Below are 20,104 nucleotides of genomic sequence, written 5' to 3' on the forward strand. Positions count from 1 at the left end.
ATCGTCTGCTGGCATCTATATACAATCCTCGGTTCATTTCCACTAATTCGTACTTAAAGTGATATATATCTGAAGCATTTTCTGCATGGCAAGCTTCAAAGTTTTATTTTTTGGGTAATAAAGTAGTAATACAAAGGAGTGGCCATTCCAGAGCACAAAACCTGTGGTGTGATACCAGGAATGGCTTAAACTGTCCGAAACCTAACGCAACAACGAATACTTACGGCCTCAGTGTGAACTGGATGGGCTGCGAACAACATCGCGGCCAGGCACGCATGAAGCGCAGTTATCCTCATCACACGGCGTGCGACGACAGCCACCAACACCGAGCATGCGCAGTGCAGGGCGACATTGACCACGTGGTAGCCACGCACCTGCCACCCATTGGTGTAGCGGTTGGCCCTGTGAGAGAAGACAAGAGGATGCACGTCAGGGAATGTTTTCCGGCGTATAGCATGACCGTTACATATTTGGCCAACTGTCTGGCATATGTGAAGACATAATATTCGGCAATGCTGCAGCCTATTTTACGATAAAGCTTCTGGTTTTTCATTGAGGAGGTATCAATGGGTGGGTTTGCGGCACTGTTGGGAATATATTTCTCAGGAAACATACCGCTGCTCACTGAACAATAAAGCCTATTATATTCCGTTGTTAGTGGCATGAACACCGAGTGACGCTTTTGTTTCTCTTCGAAGCACATCCGGTGGAGCCCTTACTTCCTGTTTGGAAAATATTTAGAAAAAGCCTTATAAAAACTAAAAATAGTATAGAATCCATTGTTACGTCTATCAAAATGCGTATATCACAACGCAGATTTTCCTATGATAAACACGACTTCACTTTAAGGCCAATTAATGAAAAAGAAAATAAAACGAATTTGTTGAAAATTCAAATTGTTTACTTGTGAACAGGATGGATCAATGCAGCACGTCGTGGCAAATGCGGTGAATGGCGGCTTTCTTTCAACGTGGCTTCTGAGATCCGCTTCGCCAGCATGACCAGTCACGCAGTTAACTCAAGGAATAAACGAACCTATGCAATCATCGACGTGCGCAGACTACTAGGTGAATCATTGGGGCCACCTGACACCATCTTTCTTAACTCTGGAGCGTTAAAGAGCTCGTAACGAGCTCTTTAAACTCCGGAGTTGAGACCGGCGGTGGCGGTGTTCTTCTTTTTGAGCGGGAAACCGGCGTTGTTCGTGAGCAAAAATTCCCGGTAGATACAAATATAGAAGCAATGAACATCAGGTCAAGTGCGACCAGGGTTAAAAACCTGTGACCCTGTGCTCCATGGCGCCATGCGTTTAAGCTGCTTTGCGCGCACATGTTCGCCAACTTAGTAACGCGCTAAATGTACAGTCTGTCTCACACTTAAAAAAAATCTCGTAGCGCATGACTTCGCTATGCGCTCATGAAGAGGTCAGATGGCAGTCACGCACTCTAAGCAACGTCATTCCAACGGCACCATCTCCGAAATGTTTGCTAACGTCATGTGAGCTTCTGGCTTATTAGCGTAGCCCCTTTAATTGAAAAACGCGAATGGTAGTGCACTCTAAGAGCTGGTTTTTTTTTTTTTTTACGGTCGGTAGAAATATCGCTATTTGCGAATAGCAACAAGGGCTTCTTTTAATACCCCCGTTTGCTTGATTCAGAAAACAACAAGGAATGCTGCTGCACTGCTTCTTTGTGCCCTCTATTTTCTTGCCGCAGTTTCAATCACGTTTTGCTGGTATTATAATTTTGGGTCAGTCTCATCGCCATCTTAGTCTAATATATTTTCTTGAAGTATGTACTGATGTACTTGAGACAAATTTAAATGCCTGCAGACACCTGTGGTAAAGCGCTTTCCTAAATTGTTGAGCCTGACTTTAAGCCAGAATACCGATCCAAGAACCGCCTTAAAGTAGCAGCTACCATGGGATACAAGGCTTACTCTAGACGCAATGTCAACCATTTTCCTCAATGCTCCAAGGTATATGACCGACTACGCATCATTGCACCGGGGGCCACAACAAAAGTGAAAACGCTGCTCTAATTTTACTTAGTCACAAGGCATTGTTGTGAAACAAAGATTTCTACGCCTGTTACGATACTCATCACCCTGACATTGTGCTCAACAGCATACGTGTAGCAGCTGCGAACACTCCGCTTAATCTCTAGGTCTCTGCAAAGACAGATGTTCTAAAAAGTACAATAGCGCTAAATTAACAAATCAAGGTGCAGAAACTTCGCAAATAAGTAGGAAAAAAATGTGCCCATTTTCTACAAGTATGTTTGTGTGAGCGCGCGCGTTTATGTGTGTAAATAATGAACAAACTTTACCTGAGTAATTTCAACACTTTGCTGGGCCAGCTAGTTTCGCTCTTTGAAGTCGATGACATGTGTGATAGCACGCTATATGTTTTTAGTTGTTCGTGACGTAATAAATCGCTTACAGATAAATTACCGAAGAATTCAAAGTGTAATAGATTAGATGAAACAGCGTCTTTTCAGACGCAATAGGCGGATTAAAGCTGTTACGGATTTAAAACTCACCGCGGACACTTCCTTTTTTTAAATAAGAGACGATGGTAGCAATATGGTCTTTTCCGTCGCAGGGTACTGCGGTGCAGACACAAATAATAACGTGACCGCACTGAGTACCAAGGCGTTTCAAAAAAAAAGAAGAAAAACTGTAAGCAACGTATGCATTCAAACTGTGTTTTTAGAAGCCCATTATTGCCTGAAAAATTGAATTGCTGCACAAACTTGAAGAAAAAACAAGAGAGACAGGAAAGGGCGCAGACTACCAACTGTTTATTGTCGTTTTTGGAAGCCAATATATACGCATGCTATGCTGCGCTCATTTTGTTCATTAGTGTTCATGTTTTATTTCCCATGTGACGCTACGTAATGTTTTGTAAGGTTTTATGTTAGTAGAGTTTTTGACTCTCTCGGCGTACTACTTCATCGTGTTTCTCAATTAGGGCTGCTTGGAGGGAATATAAAAATGTTAATTTATTGTTTTATTTGGTGCTAAGCGCTATTTTTAGGGTTTTTAAACAAAAATGTTTAGAGTACGTTTTCATTTTTTCATGCCTTTGTTGATGCTTGGTGCAATAAATAATAAAAGATAAATAAAAAAGATGAGCGCACACCTTGGGATTACGCAGTTTAGATTGTGGTGGGTATCACTTTTGTATTTTGCCATTTTTCACTTTTGTCATTGTGGTGGCAGTCAATTTTGATTTGATTTGTTTTCGGTCGGCTTTGTATGCGGCGCCTTTGGTTTTGTGCTCATCATGGAAGCGCAGCATAGCATGCGTTTATATTGGCTTCCAAAAACGACAATAAACAGTTGGTAGTCTGCGCTCTTTCCTGTCTCTCTTGTTTTTTCTTCAAATTTGTGCAGCAATTCAATTTTTCAAGTATGAACCAACTAGTCTGCAAAAAAGTATTGCTCCATTATTCCCACGAAGGCTGGGGGGGTTCCCATCGCACACCGTTTAGTACAGAGTATTGGCCTTGTTACTCTTAGCGACTGTGACATCAGTGGGCTGCCCAACAATGTGAACAGCGCCCACCGCCGTCGCAGACGACGCGGTTCAATACCACGCACCTCAAGCGTCTGCGCATGCGTGAGCTGCTGCCGGCGCGCGACTGCAGCGCTGGCCGCATCGCGATGCCATTCGCTCCGAGATTTTGCCCAATGGTTCATTCGCACAGTCGCACCAAGATACGTCCGCCTTGATCGGGCGTGCGCCCGATTCAGGCGGCCGTGACTGAGCCTTCCGAATACCGAAAGGGCGCCTAATCTGATTCGGTGGTGGTGCGATCCGCCGAAAGCGCCCTCTCCGCGCCGATCGCTCACGGGCCAATTTTCGCACCGTCTGCCACTGGATCGGCCTGCCGAGAAGAAATAAGATACGCTAGCCAAGGAATTAAAAAAAAGATAGTGGCCAATTCTAACGCGCTCTTCATGTCACAGGCGAGTAACGTGCGCTTAGCACAAATGTTCACTGAATTGGTGCGTAACCGGCCCGTCATATACAATAAATGCCCAACCAAGAACAAGGAAAGCTTGCTAAAGGACGACAAGGGGCTACCCCTAGTTCGCGATGAAGCATCCGCTTTCTACAGCGAGAAAAATTCTCTTGTCACCGAAACGCAGTCATCCGCACTGGACGCGCACCGCGCGGCCGAATTCCCTGAATAGTCAAAGCACGCCATCTGCCGAGTGAACAATCACCTGCGGAGTGAGCCCGGGATGGATGCGCTGTTCCCTAGATGTAGGCGGCGGCTCACAACTTCGATGTTCCCGGGAACAATAAGATCTTTTTTAAAATAAAAGAAGAACGCAAATAAAGAGGGGCCAGAGGAAAGAAGTAGACAGGATACCACGCTGACTACTAACTGATCTATTTACGAAAAACTTATGGGAAGAAACGGAAAATTAGCATTTCTCTCTACTATTCTTTCGCAAGTGTGAGCGTTCCATCCTGTCTACCTTTTCTCTGTGTCCCGTATTTATTTGCGCTCTACTTTTATTTTTATACAGGTGGCAATTCGCCCCGCAAGGCATTTTATTACCATCTTTTTGTTTTGTGCATTTCAACAGTCACTGCAACTCTGACGAGAACGGTGATTTAACGAGCAAAGCAATACAGGCACAGGAACTTGTACTAACCAGTCAATCTGAGCTGTTTTCCTATTTTATTTCAGAAGTCTCGTAGCCAGCTGTGCTTGCGCACGGGGTGGCGTTTGTCGTATAAGACGAGGTAATTTCGCACCAATTTGATGAGCATTTTTGCTAAGCGTACGTTAATTGACTGTTACATGGCGAGCAAGTCAGACTTGGCCGCCATTTCTTGCAATTTCCTCGGCTAGCAGTCCTATTGGTTCGCGGCGAGCCAAACTGGCGGTAGTGACGCAAAAATTGATCCGAAAGCGATCGGCGTGGAGAGGGCCCTTTCGGCTTATCTCAACGCCGCCTAATTGTATTCGGCGTGCTTTCGGCGGTCGTAATGCTCATTGTGAACGAGCCATGTCTGTAACAGACTGTGCATCGTTAAGCGTTGGTGGAGCGCGCATCTTGAGGATTCTTCACCGGCTTCACACTACACCCGTACGCTGGCGCAAATCAATGGTTTGAGCTAAAGCCTCCAGACCTTCGGAGAGACAGTGCGTTCTTTTGATCTGCGCCGCTTTCCCTCTCCCCGCCGGAGCGAGCTAGTGGGGCGTTACAGTGGGTGCCACTGTCTAAAGAGAAAGAAAAATGCAACGCGCCGGGGAGGAGGAGGCGAGGGGGAACGCAGATGGCGGTACTTTTACGACGTATAGGGGCTTTAGTTTGAGCTAGGGTTTCTCGATGCGCGCGCCCCCTTTCAGGATGGAGTCACTCTTTGAAGGGGTGAGCGCCACCTTGGGATTCGCGGCCACCAATCTGCTCCCTCCGTCTTGTGACGGCTGGTTGAGTGAGGCACGTGCGCGGCGTTTTCTCGGGCAAAATGCCCGGGTGTTGCGTGCCACATGTAGTGCACAAACCACTCACGAAATGGCTATAAGGTGTTCAGATCTCTCAAAAAACCCATAATAGCAATTAACTCTTTTGGATGGTGAAGATCGAGTGCGATAAGTGTCTATCATGAACCATTCTTGTTTATGCAGAGTAATTTATGTCATTTCAGCGTTTCGAGAGTTATAACATAAAGCGATCTCACACGTGCACTTTCGATGGCAAACAATCCTGATGTGCCTGACTCTTTTACGCCTGCTGGGCAAGCACGCCAATCACTGTTTAGCCCCGCCGCGGTAGTCTAGTGGCTAAGGTACTCGGCTACTGACACGCAGGGCGCGGGTTCGAATCCCGGCTGCGGCGGCTGCATTTCCGATGGAGGCGAAAATGTTGTAGGCCCGTGTGCTCAGATTTGGGTGCACGTGGTCTAAATTTCCGGAGCCCTCCACTACGGCGTCTCTTATAATCATATAGTGGTTTTGGGACGTTAAACCCCACATATCAATCAATCAATCACTGTTTAGAAAATTGATCGCGATCAAGCGGAATCGCGATGACCAGTGCACCGAGTGCGATAAACGTTTAGACTGAGGCTATACGCACGACGTCGTGTGGCTCATCCGGAAGTGGCTATACGCACGACGCGACTGTTGTGCCGCCCCGTGGCGAGTTTGCAAAACAAAATGAATTTCTTTTTTGCCCAGTTTTTTTTTCGGCGCTGAATGTTTGTCGCCCATTTTTTTTTTTTTGCATGCGTGATTGCGGCTGTCAGAACAGGGACGCGAGTTCGGCATCGTCCACGAAGTTCGGGCCAACGTTCGGGTAGTGCTTTCGAGCCCTTCGATACGTGATTATGGCCGTCACGAGTGCGACCTCCTCCATATGAAGTTCGGGCAGTGCGTGGCAGTGCTCCCAAGTCCTTCGCAGCGGCGGTTGCAGCGGTGGTTTCAGTACCAGATCAAGGTGTGACGCACACCTTGTTGCATTTTAGCGAGTGTTTTACGGGGGAACAACGCACGTTTCGTCTTTCTTTTCGACATCGAAGTGGAGTGACTTCAATCCAAAATACAGTTTCTCTTGTACTCAGGTCTGTACCTTTCTTGAACGATCGACTGAGGCATGCGCAGGAGGCCGAGATTGATGTTCGCCTCCAGACGAACGCGCGGAACGCAAATTTCCTGACACATGGCTCTGCAAGAGTCAATGAGGCACCTTACGAACGATTTTTTCTTGCTAGGGGAGAAAATTAGTGCTGGGGTAATTCTCGAAGTTGGGATTAGTGGAGGGGGTTTCTCCAAAGAGAACTGGCTCCCTTCATGTGGGACCCTGAACGCGCTTATGCCAACACACTGTCCTACAAGTGCCAAATTAATACCTGCTGTTTGGAGCTACGTTTGCCCAGCATCAACGTTGCACAAATCTCTACAGTGGGCTCGACTGACACTGAAAGCGTTCTTAATGAATGCAACTATTACCATCAGTACTTATTAAGACTCCCTATTTTCAACGGCGGCCACCAGCTTGACAAAAAGAAAGACGTTGGGGCATACAAGCTTACGTATGCATTCAGATTTTATTGGGACTCATGAGTAAGTTGAAGCTGATTTTACTTGAACTTCCACATTTGCATTGTCTTTTCCATCACGCGGTGCCTGAACACTTGGGGCAAAACCAGTGCCAGCCGAGATCTTCTTCTTGTACTCCTGCGCAAGACCTGCCAAGAAAAAATTTGCTGTAAGCATGACTCAACACTTTTGTAAAATCACATGCTTACCAGTGGTACCACTCTAGGCATTGGTCACAGCAGATCATGTTCAATGCACCATCGTACTTGTCCTTTCAATGCCCGCAATACCATGACATAGAACGCAAGGTGCTCACAGGCGCCCCAAGATCTCTTCAATTTCTCTCTGCTAGTGCACTGAGTGAAACGGGAGCGTCGACGCGGCCGGCTAGGGAAGAAGCGCCGCAAAACACGCTGGCGAGCGGCGTTTGGTTCGCCGGCTGTTCGCCAGTTTCGCGCCGTCGGGGAAGAAAGAAAAAAGCTTCACAAACTTGTCACGGGGTGGCACAACAGTCGCGTCGTGCGTATAGCCACTTCCGGATGGTCCACACGACGTCGTGCGTATAGCCTCAGTCAAACGTTTATTTGCAGACTATGTACATGCGTATCGAACTCGTTCATTTTGGATGGCACAAATGCATTTTTCCTAATCGCTTGTCGTACACAAGTTGCAGTTGCGCGCTAGCTGCAGATGTACGATGTGCGCTAGTTGCTACCGCTGCCTTCAGCTATTTGTTTGTGTGACATCATATTGAAAGCACGCATACTGTCAGTTCGTCGTCGAAGAATAGTTTCTCACTGCTACTGTTTTCTTAAGATGAGAAACGACGCTCTTTCTCTTCTTTCTTATTCACTCATTGGCTTCGCCTGCAGCAATAAGAATAATAACTCAGAGTAAGTACAACGAGCCAAGCCGGCCGTTATTCCGATCGCTAAAAATACTACCCTTCGATCTTTTGCGTGACTATAAGATGACCGTTTGCGTTAACAGTATCGTAAAATACAATAGCCCATTGGATGTCTCGTTATTTTATTCCTCTTCCCGCTCTACTAGAAGCCTCACGTTCGGTAACTTTAACTTGGCGCCAAGAAATAACGTGTATGGTAAGAGATTATTGCAATTCACAGGGATAAAGATCTGGAATAGTTTGCCACTGAACTGAAGATATCACACAATGCTGCGGTAAAACGAAAAAATCAATTCTTGAGCAAGCTGTAAATACTTCTTTTTCTTTGGTGGTAAGCACTTACATTTGTATAAATATACGCTGGTGAATCTTGTAAACCTAGCATTTTTTTCTTCTTTTCCCTTCTAACTAAAACTTGTGATAGCTTTATGTTCTTTAGTATTTTAACTGATGTTTTTGGGTGTGTCCACGAAGTTATCTGTCATAACTTTTTGTATGCACACATGCAGTTTTGTTTGGTGTGACCAGATTGTTTAAGAAGAGAAAGACCTCTCTACTCTGTATATGTGTATATTTACAGTGTCTGTATATGTATTATGTGTAATTGATATTTCCCGCTTCTGTCCATTATTTTTCTCATTGGACCCTACACTAGGCTCAGGCTATGGGTCCAATCAGTGTTTGTAAACCTCATGTGACAAATGATAATAAACGTTCAATCAATCAATCATCTGGCCAGTTTGGTGAGGCCCAACGTGTTTTGACCGGCGAGTCGCCAGCTGCTTAAGGAATTTTTATTTTTGACATTGTTTCTAAGCAAAGCGTTTTTTCTTTGCCCTTTGCTTGGTGTATTATCTGCTAGGAAGACATAGGTGTCTATGTTTTCTTGGCTGTTTGTAATTTTTTTTAGTGGCGAAGGGTGCATTGTAGCAGCTTTCTCTAAACATGACGTCGCCGAAGAAACGAGCCTGTCACGGCCATGACAATGCGTACTAATGCACCTAGAGCCATTTTCCTCGCCACGTGCTGGCTAACAAAGCCAAGCAAAGCCCATCAAGACCGCTTAGGGCGTAAAGCAGTGGGCAGGAAGTCCGAGAGCAGACGGGAGTGGGAAAATTGCGAAGCTTCTCTTCACATGCCCGCATGCTTTTTCAGAATCAAAAACTTTTTATACTTGAAAGTAATATGCAGTCAAGCATCTCATGCAGTCAAACATTGTTAGGCGAATAAAATGAAGTTTGTGATGGCGGGAAAAGTGTATGCTTTTAAGCGTTGACTGCAACGGAGTGCTGCGTTTTGCGCAGTATTTTTCGGGAGAAGGAATATTGACAATAATGGACTGAGAGCAGTGCAAGCCTGCAACTCAGGGCTCGGTGAGCCATGAACATGCTATTTAACTGCACTGAATGTTTTGGATGGTGAGAAGGTGTGTTATCTGAATGGTCAGGTTATGAGCTCGGTCATATCTTGTGAAGAGATGTTTAAACAAATCACATCCTGGACAGACAACCTGTTCACCCTGAAGTCCCCTCTCACAGCTGTAACAGAATATTTAATCAGAAAACGAAGTGCAGCGTGCAGGCATGCCAGCAAAAATTCTACGGAAAAATTGTTGATATCGTGTTATGCACGAGTATGCTACGTATTTATCTGCTCCAGTTCAGAACAACGAGAACCAGTGATATGGGAAGCAATACAGGCGCTGCGGTCAACTTGCAGTGACTTGTAGCACTTGTTTTCGAAGTATATAATAAAAGCATCGTTCAAATAAAGCTGTGGCACCCCAAATTGCCATATGTTGATAATAATTGACTTTCTAATTGTTGCTAAGTGGTTTGGTCTCTTCAATTTAACGATATTACTGACAGGCTTATAACAATTGCTAGTTTACAACACATTACTGTTGAAAAGGCACTAAACTTGGTTCCCTACTTAATGGCTCCGTGCGAGTCATGATTTAATGCAAGAAAGCGCCATGTAGAGCACGTAATAATAATATATGCTTTTAGCCACTTTTTTCAGTCTGCCGCTTGCAGTACCGTGAAAGAGATGAAAACCCAATTCAAAATACTGTGCATTGCAGGGTGTCGTCTATAAATGAGGTAGATGATAACAAATTCGAAGAGGAGATACAAAAACATTGTGCGCAATCATAGTTTTCTTCTTTTGTCAGGACAGCACACAGTTCTTCGTTCTTTTTTCACCGCTAGCTGGCAAACTGCTTTTACAGTTTTGCGGAAGGCACACAACGCACAAACACAATGAAAGGCCATGGGACCTGGTTTGCTTTCTTTACATCTTCAACTTATATAAATAGTTGCCTAATAGTTCCTGAAGGGGCTTATTGAAGGTGTTAACGCGGCTGGCGTGAACCATAGTTCTCTGCTGCGAGCAACTTCAGCTGCTGATATCGCTTTAAAAATCAAAAATATGGAATAGAAATGTGAGACTTTCACACTCCCGATGCGGAAACTGTATTTCTCTCATGTTGCTTGAGTACCACGTGTTTTCACACAAGAAACTCTGTATGCAGCCGCGAGACACCCGTTGGCTGTCCATCGTGGCTGTACGCAACTTAAAGAGAGGGCATCAGAAGGGACTGTTGGGAGAGTTTGTGCATCTCCATCTTACACGAATGATAGCGCCACAATAACAGGGCGGCAACAGAGCTGTAGTTTGTCTTTTCTTTCCCGTCTCTGTTATTGTCGAGCTAAGATTCATTTAAGATTAAAGATCGCGCAAAAGGTGTGTTAAAGGCAGACACCGAAGCAGACGACAGTGCTGTCTCCACCCTAGAAAACAGCGGAGGGCGCGCGCACATCGAAAAATCTAGTTTCAGCAATCGTAGTTTCAGTATATAGAGGGCCAGGTATTATTATTAAGAACAAACACGACCTTCTAGAAATTGAAAGTAAAGCCTCTATGAGTCCATGAAAAGCAACATCAGCTGCAAAGAATGAATGAAACACCTCATAACTGGTAAGCAGTTTTTGTCGCTCATTTTTGTACGTACTGTTTTTTTTTTGGTCACATTTGACGGTTTCTATAGCAAGTAATGAAAGAGCAAACTTCATGGAAAGCAGTTGCTTTTTCCCTTTTTGAGGATTACTAACCCTGAAAAAGGTATCTGTCGTATTTCTTGAGCGCTCTTTCTTCTTCTTGAATCGTGTCATTCATGCTCTATCGGCTGGAGACTCCACACATTATAACTGCATTTCGCTGTTTTTTTTTTTCCTACGCCAGGCCCCCCTCGAAAAGTCAACCGCAGCAGCAATGAATCCGTGTCATACAAAGCTTCTCTGCTCAAGAAAACCGACGTTAAAAGCTGAAGAGATGCCACACCAGGGGCTTAAGTAAACAGAAAACAAACGGAGTCCCTACATATGGATGATGTGGCTCGCTTTCGCTGTTTCCTTTCTTTTTTTCGTGTGTACCGGCTTGGACAGCGCAAGCTGGTACAGCGTAAGTGGGTATAGAAATGCGGTATTTACCATTCTCAACACTAAGAAGCAAGTTGCAACTCCTTTGAAGAAGAAGAAGCTGTTTATGTCTTTTGACACCATTTTCAGCGCTTATTTTTTTCTCACTAAACAAACACGCAGAGGCTAAACTGAGTGGGCGTTATAGCCTTTAAATACGGATCAATCTTGTCTTCCTCGTATATGAAGTTCTAAGCATTGACTGCATTTAGACGGGGCCACTGCAGAGAATACCCAATGTACACTGTGTGAAAATGTAGTTTTCTATGCTTTGAGAAACGTTGTGATTTGGCGAAGTTGCACGTACACATTTCATTGATATCTTCAGCACTACCCTGTGTAATCATTAGGTAGTTTTTTTATTCAAAGCGAGCTCTTAAAATCTAGACAGAAGAACCCACGAATTCAATTGTGCAGGGGTATGCAGTTGTATCGTTCGTTCATTTATTCTTTTCTTTACATACTTAAGGTGGGACGCAGCAATAGGCAGTTTTACAATAAAGTAATAATTATGGGCGGTCACACGGGCTCGCGAAGCAGCTAAAAGGGTTGGTCTTGCGGCGCCAACGTGCACCATAACAGCGGCCCGCTTTGGGTTAGGACAGTAGCGTGACCTATCGGACATCATAAACTTCTTTCATCCATCCATACATTGTTTTGTGGAGCTCGGACACATTACCCACAAGAATATTACAGCAGTGCGCAAAAAACATCTGCATAGACAACCGAGTTGAATTTCACCGCACATCTCAGAAAAGTCAAATCACGGTCGCTATTACAGTGTCAGTAATAAAGAATGAATATAAACTGTATATCTTCCGCTCTTCTTCCTATAATAACTGTTGTCCAAAAAGAAGAAAGAGTGTGCAAGTACACTCGTACCTGTTTTAGTATACACATCGATGTAATGATCAATTTCCTTGGCGTTGCTCTGTGAATAGAAACATCTGTTTTCTCACAGCGAAGCTAAGTTCGAAACTTTCAGTCCAGTCTCTCTTATACCCTAAGGACTTTATCAACAAACGACTGACAGCGTAGTACGTTCTATGCTTCATTGTCTTCTTTTGCTTTTTGCTAGTACATAAATTACCTTGAACATGCTTTGGACATCTGTTATTACTTCAAATATCAGAGCTAAAGCAACCTTCTCGTGTCGTGCTGACATACTCAACCTTTGGTGAGACCCCGGATCCCTGGCGCTTGGAAGCCTATATCGCCCTTCGCCGAGTAGCGGGAAATGACGAAACCCTCCTGGGATAGTGTAGATGTGAGCACCGAGGGCATCGAATAATTCCCGGGCACTTGTAAGAAACGATGTCGGGGTTCATATCGAAGGCTTAACATCCGAGCGTTTCAGATGGTGTCCTCTCCAACCCCTGTCGATGTCCCTCCAGAGCTGTGGCTCGAAATTAGATTCCCCTCATCGCTTCCTTCCTTTGCCTATCTCTTATCCTTCTCTCATGAGAGGACAGCGACCTGTTCAGTAGGATTTTTTTGTTACTTTTTATTTGATTGAGCAGCAAGGAAAACCAAGGAAGCCCTTGTGGAAAGGGACCGTATTGCCAGCAACATAGCAAGCCGTTATATGGTAGCAATAATGGTCAATACAACTCCGCTTATGACTTTCCGGTGTCGAGTCTAAAAAAAAGCAAAATTTCAGGTGTATAGCAAAGCTTTCGTTTCCCAACGAAGTGAAGTGCAGTTATGGTGCACGATGTGACCTTTTAAATGCGTATGTGGTTGCTTCATTTGTTTTGAATAGATTTATGGGCAAGGAATAAGAAGTGTAGCTCAAAAGCCACAGAAGCTGTTTAAATTAAGGTATACGTGATTAAGTAGAACTTGTAAGACCAACGACGATAGCTATGGAGCGAGAACAAAACGATGACACAGACACAAGAAGGACACGAAGGACACGAGCGCTAACTTCCAACGGACGTTATTGCGCAGAGCGCGAAGATATATACAGGAGACAGCAACCATGTGACAAAAACCATAGGGCACAAAGGGCAGAACATCAGTAAAAGGAAAAAAAAACAAAATAAAACAAAACAAAAGCACAGAAAAAGGTAAAGAAAAATCTATAGGGAAACGAAACAGAAAAGTAAAGGTAATATAACCACTTGCGCGCACCAAAGCCTTCGAGTAACCTCAGTTCCTTCTCGGACAGAGACACGGAGGGCTTGCTAATGCAAGACACCTGTTCGCGTGCCATCTGCGTGACCTCGGCGATGACTCGGGTGCGCTCATCCTTGTGCTTGTACGGCGTCACTGTGTCTTTAAATAGGGGCACACAGTTGCACTCAGTGCCGTGCTGAGCAAGAAAACCATCTTTCCCGTTTCTAACATTGTTATAAAGTTGGAAGTTAGCGCTCGTGTCCTTCTTGTCCTTCTTGTCTTTGTGTCGTCGTTTTTTTCTCGCGCTATAACTATCGTCATGCCATACAAACTAGCACGAGCTTCCACACTTGTAAGGCCAATGCCTTCTTTATTACTTTTAATACCACTTCAAAGGAACACTTATCTATGCAAGCCGACTGTCCTCCTTTGTTCAAGGAATTAATGGTCGTGATGCGACACTGCGTGAGTGGTCGCACTTCATACGTCACACTTGCTTCCGAGCGCCTTCCTAGGGAGATGCAATAGACGTGTTTCCCACCACAATATCGCACGTCTGTCAGATTTGTTTCTTCGTGCTCCTTTTTTTGTGGCTCAAAGCAACGCTGCCACCGCATCACGGCACAGCGCATGACAGTGGCGTTGTAGTGATACTTCCCCATTGGTTGCCCGCATAGCACCACGAAGGGCGAGACGTTATCTCAAAGCACCGTATATTTTTCAGAGCAAGCATGCCCGTCAACATAGTGAATAAAAGGAATGCAAGACGCCACCACACGGATCTCTACACAACTGAACAAAAAATTACTTCGCATATATCCGTCGTAAGGCACTGCATGAGGGAGCCCCTCATGCTAAGGTTGGGCGATGGGTGAGAGCAGGGAAGAGGCTAGAGGAGAGGCTGGTCAATGGCTGGATCGGGCGCATCTGGCTAGCATAGATAAAACAGTGGAGGCGTTGGTAAAACAATAAATCATTGGCATACATGGTACTTCAAGAAATGTCCAGTATTCGCGAAATCCGGCAAATGCAACATTCGTTCCAATCCTATACAACTACTACTCATATTCCTATACAATTATAACACAATATTGCTGACTACACCATTTGCAACAGTAATAGGAAAGGTAAGTTAATCAATAACTTTAGAGAATATATAAGACGTGAGAATCGAATCAATCAAATAACCATTTGCAACTTAGAGATTTCATAAAAAGCGGGCTCTAGTGATATTTGCGTAGCAATAAATTCAGCCAAACGTTAAAAATTGTTCTTTTTGGTACATCAACAGACTTCATTGTGTAGGTGTACAGACTGTGCTTGCAATTATAGCACGCATAGCACACAGGCGTCAACGAACGCGGAAGAAATGCCCCCCTGTAACCGTTTTCAATAGTGATGTCACTCTGGTCATCTGTGCGTTCGGTTATTCGGTGCTCCGATCTTCGTTAGGCCACTGAATTTTGCAGAATTTCATTATATAGTAGATGCTGCTTTATCTATATCTACATCGTGTAGCCTGTTTTTTGTTAAAAAAAAACTTCAGTTTCTCTAAATTTCAAGTAAGGATGGATCTCACTTCCCAAAAGGTAATAAAATGAACTTTCGAACGGCTGCCCCAAATGATGTGTTAAAATATTTTAGGATAAACAGAGCCCTGCAGAAAAAGTAGAGAGAGAGAGAGAAACGAGAAAAAAGGAAGGCAGGGAGGTTAACCAGATGCTAGTATACAGTATGCTACCCTACACTGGGGTTGGGGAATAGGGAGTTGAAAGAGAAAGGGAGAGTTAAAAATAAATAAGAGAAAAACACCGACACACACGCGCACACAAATGCAGTCCACTCAGAGGCGTTCCGACAGGCCAGTAGTTCGTAAGAAGCCCAGTAGCGCTTGCACGGCTTTCTTCTGTGACGATGAGTCATGACGATGGCGCAGTATACTTTCTTCCGACAGCGGCTGGTCATCTAACCTGTTTAGTTTATTAGAAAGGTGTTGTCTTTGCAGGTTGTATTTCGGGCAGTCACACAGGATATGTCGAATTGTTTCTTCATCTCCGCAGTGTGCACAAGCAGTCGGTGGTGTCGGCCATACCTATGCGGAACGCGTGCGCACGGGTAAACGCGGCTCCCAACCATAGTCTGCACAGAGCAGTAGCGTCGCCTCGTCGAATTTTCGTTGGAAGCTGCATGCTTAACGTTGAATCAAAGGATCGTAATCTTGCATGCGTAAAGAGAGGCTCATTCCGAAGAGCCATGGAGCGTTGGCGAGCAAGAATGCGGAGCCTCCTAGCAGCGTCCGTCCTTGAGAGAGGTATTGACTGGTCGTTGTCTTCTGTACGGGCTGATCGGGCAGCTTGATCAGCTCGTTCGTTACCGATAATTCCACAGTGGCTTGGCAACCATTGAAATATAACGTGGTGCCCTTTCTCTGTTATATGGTGTAGCATTTCTGCTGTTTCAAATACCAACTGCTCGTGTGGACCACGGCGTAGATTTGACAGAAGTGACTGCAGTGCCGCCTTGCAGTCGCAGAAAATCGTCCACCGTTGCGTGCTTTGGTCGTTAATGAAACGCAGCGCAGCGCGAAGCGCTGCAATCTCTGCTGCCGTTGTTGCGGTTGCATGAACTGTCCCGAATTTGATGGTTGTGGCGTGCGTTGGAATAACGACCGCCGCTGTTGAGCTATTTGGCAGGACGGAGCCGTCGGTGTAGACGTGGGTGCAGTCTTGGTACTTCTCGTACAGCAGAAGTAAGGCGAGCTGCTTGAGGGCTGGTATTGAGAAATCTCGTTTTTTCTGGATGCCTGGTATTGTCAGGTTCATGACCGGCTGTTTGACGCACCACGGAGGAATTTAAGGTCTCGCCGCGGGCGTAAAACCAGTTGGTAGGGAGTCACCATGTGTAGTTATTGTTCGACAAAAGGAAGTATGAGGTCTATCCACTGGTAGAGAGGCTAGGTGGTGATGGGGAGTCCGGCCCACATGCCTTATGTGTGTCCTCAAAGCTTCAATTTACATGTGGGTCTGTACGAGGTGGTCTTTGGCTATAGCTATAGTCGCCACCGTTAAGGCACCCTGAGGCAGACCTAGACATATTAGAAGCGCCTGTGCCTGAACGCTTTGTATCATGCGTCGACTTGTTTTGCTGGCATTTGATAATGCAGGCAGACTGTATCGTAAAAATCCAAGGAAAAGCACCCTGTACAGTCGTAACATAGCATTAGGCTGCATTCCCCAAGTCTTTCCAGCGAGAAACTTGAAAAGATGGCATATGCCTGTCAATCGCTTTTTCAAATACGACACATGAGGGCTCCATGATATGTCTCTGTCGACTATGACACCCATATTGTGAGATCGACCATATGGTATATTTTGACCGTTAATTGACACTCTGTAATTCGACATTGGTTTGCGCGTAAATGCCAGAAGAGCGCACTTTCCGGAGGAAATTTCCAGGCCTCGATTGCGTAGATACAAAGTAGTTGCAGCAGCAGCTCTCTGTATTCTCGCTCGTAACTGCAGGTGAGTTACCACAGATGTCCACATGTAGATGTCATCAGCGTATGTTGATAGATAAATATTGTTTGTTAGGTGCGTATTGAGAGCAATTAGTGTTATATTGAATTGCACGGGGCTCAGTACACCACCCTGAGGGACGCCACGACAACTGAAATGTGTAGACGTGTTCCCGGTCTCTTACTCACAAAATAGGATCGCATTTAGAGATAACTGCGTATCCACTTAAACCTTCGGCCACCCACTCCAATTTCTTCTAGTGCGGTAAGGACGGCTTCATGTGTAACGTTATCATAGGCTCCTTTGACGTCAAGGAACAGAGAGGCGCAAATACGCTTATGGCCTTTCTCGTGTTCAACATACGTGATTAGGTCGATGACGCTATCGATCGATGATCGACCACGTCAAAAGCCAGCCATGGCATTTGGGTAGATCTCATGATACTCCAAGTACCACTCGAGTCGGCCGAGAATCATTCTCTCCATCACTTTACCCACGCAACTAGCCAGTGCGATCGGGCGATAGGAGGAGAGTTCCAATGGTGATTTGCAGGTTTTAGTAATGGTACTAGACGACTAGTTTTCTAACTTAAGGGGAAAGTGCCCTCTAGCCAACAATCATTATATAGCTGAAGTAGAGCTATTCTCGTGCGCTCACCCAGATGACACAGGGCTCTGTAGGAGATTCCATCAGGTCCTGGTGCGGAGGTTCGTTTGCATGAAGCGAGTGCTGCTTTGAGCTCCTGGATGGTGAACGGGAAGTCCATACAGGAGTCACGTGGTGGCGGACAACTGCTCGAAAGTGGTGAGCTGCTGATGGCTGGAGTTTGCCCTGATAATCCGGCACAGAACTCTTCAGCAACGTCCACATCTGGTCGATTTTAGTGAAGCGCTAAGGCCTTGAATGGTGACTTTTGAATGGGCGATGACCGCAAACCTCTAACCGTCCTCCATATCTGCGATAAAGGCTTACGAGGGTCGAGTGACTCGCAGAAAGCAATCCAGCGTTGGAATTCTAGCTTGTCCAGCCGACGTTTGATCTTCTTCTGCATACGTCTAGCAGTCCGTAAATCTTCTATGTCCTTCGTGCGCCAGTACCTTCTTTCAGTTCGTCGTCGCAAGGCTCGAAGCCGCTCCAGCTCTATGTCGATGTCCGTGATTCTTACAGGCCATGGGATCGTACACACAGTCTCTTTTACAGTGCTTTTGATGGCCTCTTGTAAATAGTATATATGTTCTTGGCATCGGTCTTCCATACGGGACTGAAATTTTTTCCAGTCCACTCTTTTAACCACGTCGCGCACTTTAGGAGGCGACAATCCTCTGATCTTGACGTATGTTGGAATGTGATCACTCCCGTGCATTTCTATATCCGTGAACCATTCAGGATGTTTCACTAGGCTTTGCGAAACAAAGGCCAAGTCGAGACAGCTACTGTATGAGGAGCCACGTAAAAATGTAGGACTGCCATCGTTCAGTAACCAAAGTTGATTGTCGGAGGCAAAAGACACCAAGCTTCTGCCCTTCATGTTAGTATTCTGACTTCCCCATAATGTATGATGAGCGTTAAAATCCCCAATGATAACACTCGGGTCAGGAGTGAACACTATGATGTCTCGTAGACTTTTTTGATCGAAACGGCTCGATGGTGATAGGTATACGCCAACCACAGTGATGTTTAGCCTCCTCTTTTTCCCTCTTAAGCATACGTATTGGTTTCCGTCATGAGGTGGTACAGGTTGAAGGATGTAAGTGAGGTCTCGGCGAATGTACACCAGAACCTTGCTGCTTTCAGTAACAGTAGACGACATAAAAGGTTCGTATCCCGAGAGTCGTATTGCACTCGATAAGTTCGGCTCACAAATGACGATTACGGGAAACATATTGACGTACACAAATTGACGAAAGTCACCAATGCGCGATCTCAGTCCCCTGGCATTCCACTGCAGTATTGCTGCTTTACGAACCTCATCCCTGAAATACAGTGGTGGGTTAGCCATGGTCTACTCTAGGGCTGCTAGCACTGGACTAAGCGCGTCCAGTACTTGAAGGGCACTTTTGGCTGACGGTGTATTCATGTCGCTTAGCAACATGCGAATGATGTCCAATATTTATCTTAGCATCACCAACACGCGATGATCTGGCTTCCCGGCCGTTGCAGCATTTTGTGCTTGTTCTTGAGGCGGCTTCTGTTGAGGCTCAACAGGTCGTGTAGGCGGCTTCTGTTGAGGCTCAACAGATCGTCTAGGCTGAAGGGGCGGCCACTCCTTTGGAGAGAGAGATCTTCCATTGATTGATATGTGGGGTTTAACGTCCCAAAACCACTATATGATTATGAGAGACGCGAGAGATCTTCCAGCATCTTCTCTTTCAGCGCAGATGTTTGCCGTGCTAGGAGCCGCGCTTGTCGATTTCACTTAAGTTTCTGACTTTCTCGTCAGATTTTGCACTGTCCTTCGTGAGGACCTTCAACGATGACGGCGCTTTCACCTTAATTTTTGCGCAGCTTCTCTGTGAGTCGAGTTGTCTCGCACCATTTGCCTCAGAATATAAATCTCTTTCTTAATCTGAGGACTGTCTTTGGAGGAAGCACTGTGAGCTCCTTGGCAGTTGGAGCATTTCAACGTAGTTGCATTACAATCTTCTTCTGAGTGGTGTTCAGCGCATCGGGGGCACACTTCGGAATTTCTGCAAACGCCCTTCACGTGGCCAATCATCTGGCACTTGAAACACTGCATTGGCTTCGGAATAAATGAGCGAACCTGGTGACGCAAATGGCCAAACTTCACGTAAGAGGGAAGACAGTCACCTTGCATGTTAGTCGCACACAACGAGAGTTGCCTAGGCGACCAGCATGCACAATGACGTTGTTTTCACTCACTAGTTTTATCAGTACAGGAAGATCTTCATTGGCGATTTCAGTGTCTATGTCATAGATAACTCCTGTTACGATGTCACCATTCGCTGGTATGATGGATCGGACTTTGATGTTTCCCAGCTCTGAGACATGCTGTAGCGTGTT

The sequence above is a fragment of the Rhipicephalus microplus genome, unplaced genomic scaffold (genome assembly GCF_043290135.1).
Source record: "Rhipicephalus microplus isolate Deutch F79 unplaced genomic scaffold, USDA_Rmic scaffold_20, whole genome shotgun sequence".
Taxonomy (NCBI): Eukaryota; Metazoa; Arthropoda; class Arachnida; order Ixodida; family Ixodidae; genus Rhipicephalus; species Rhipicephalus microplus.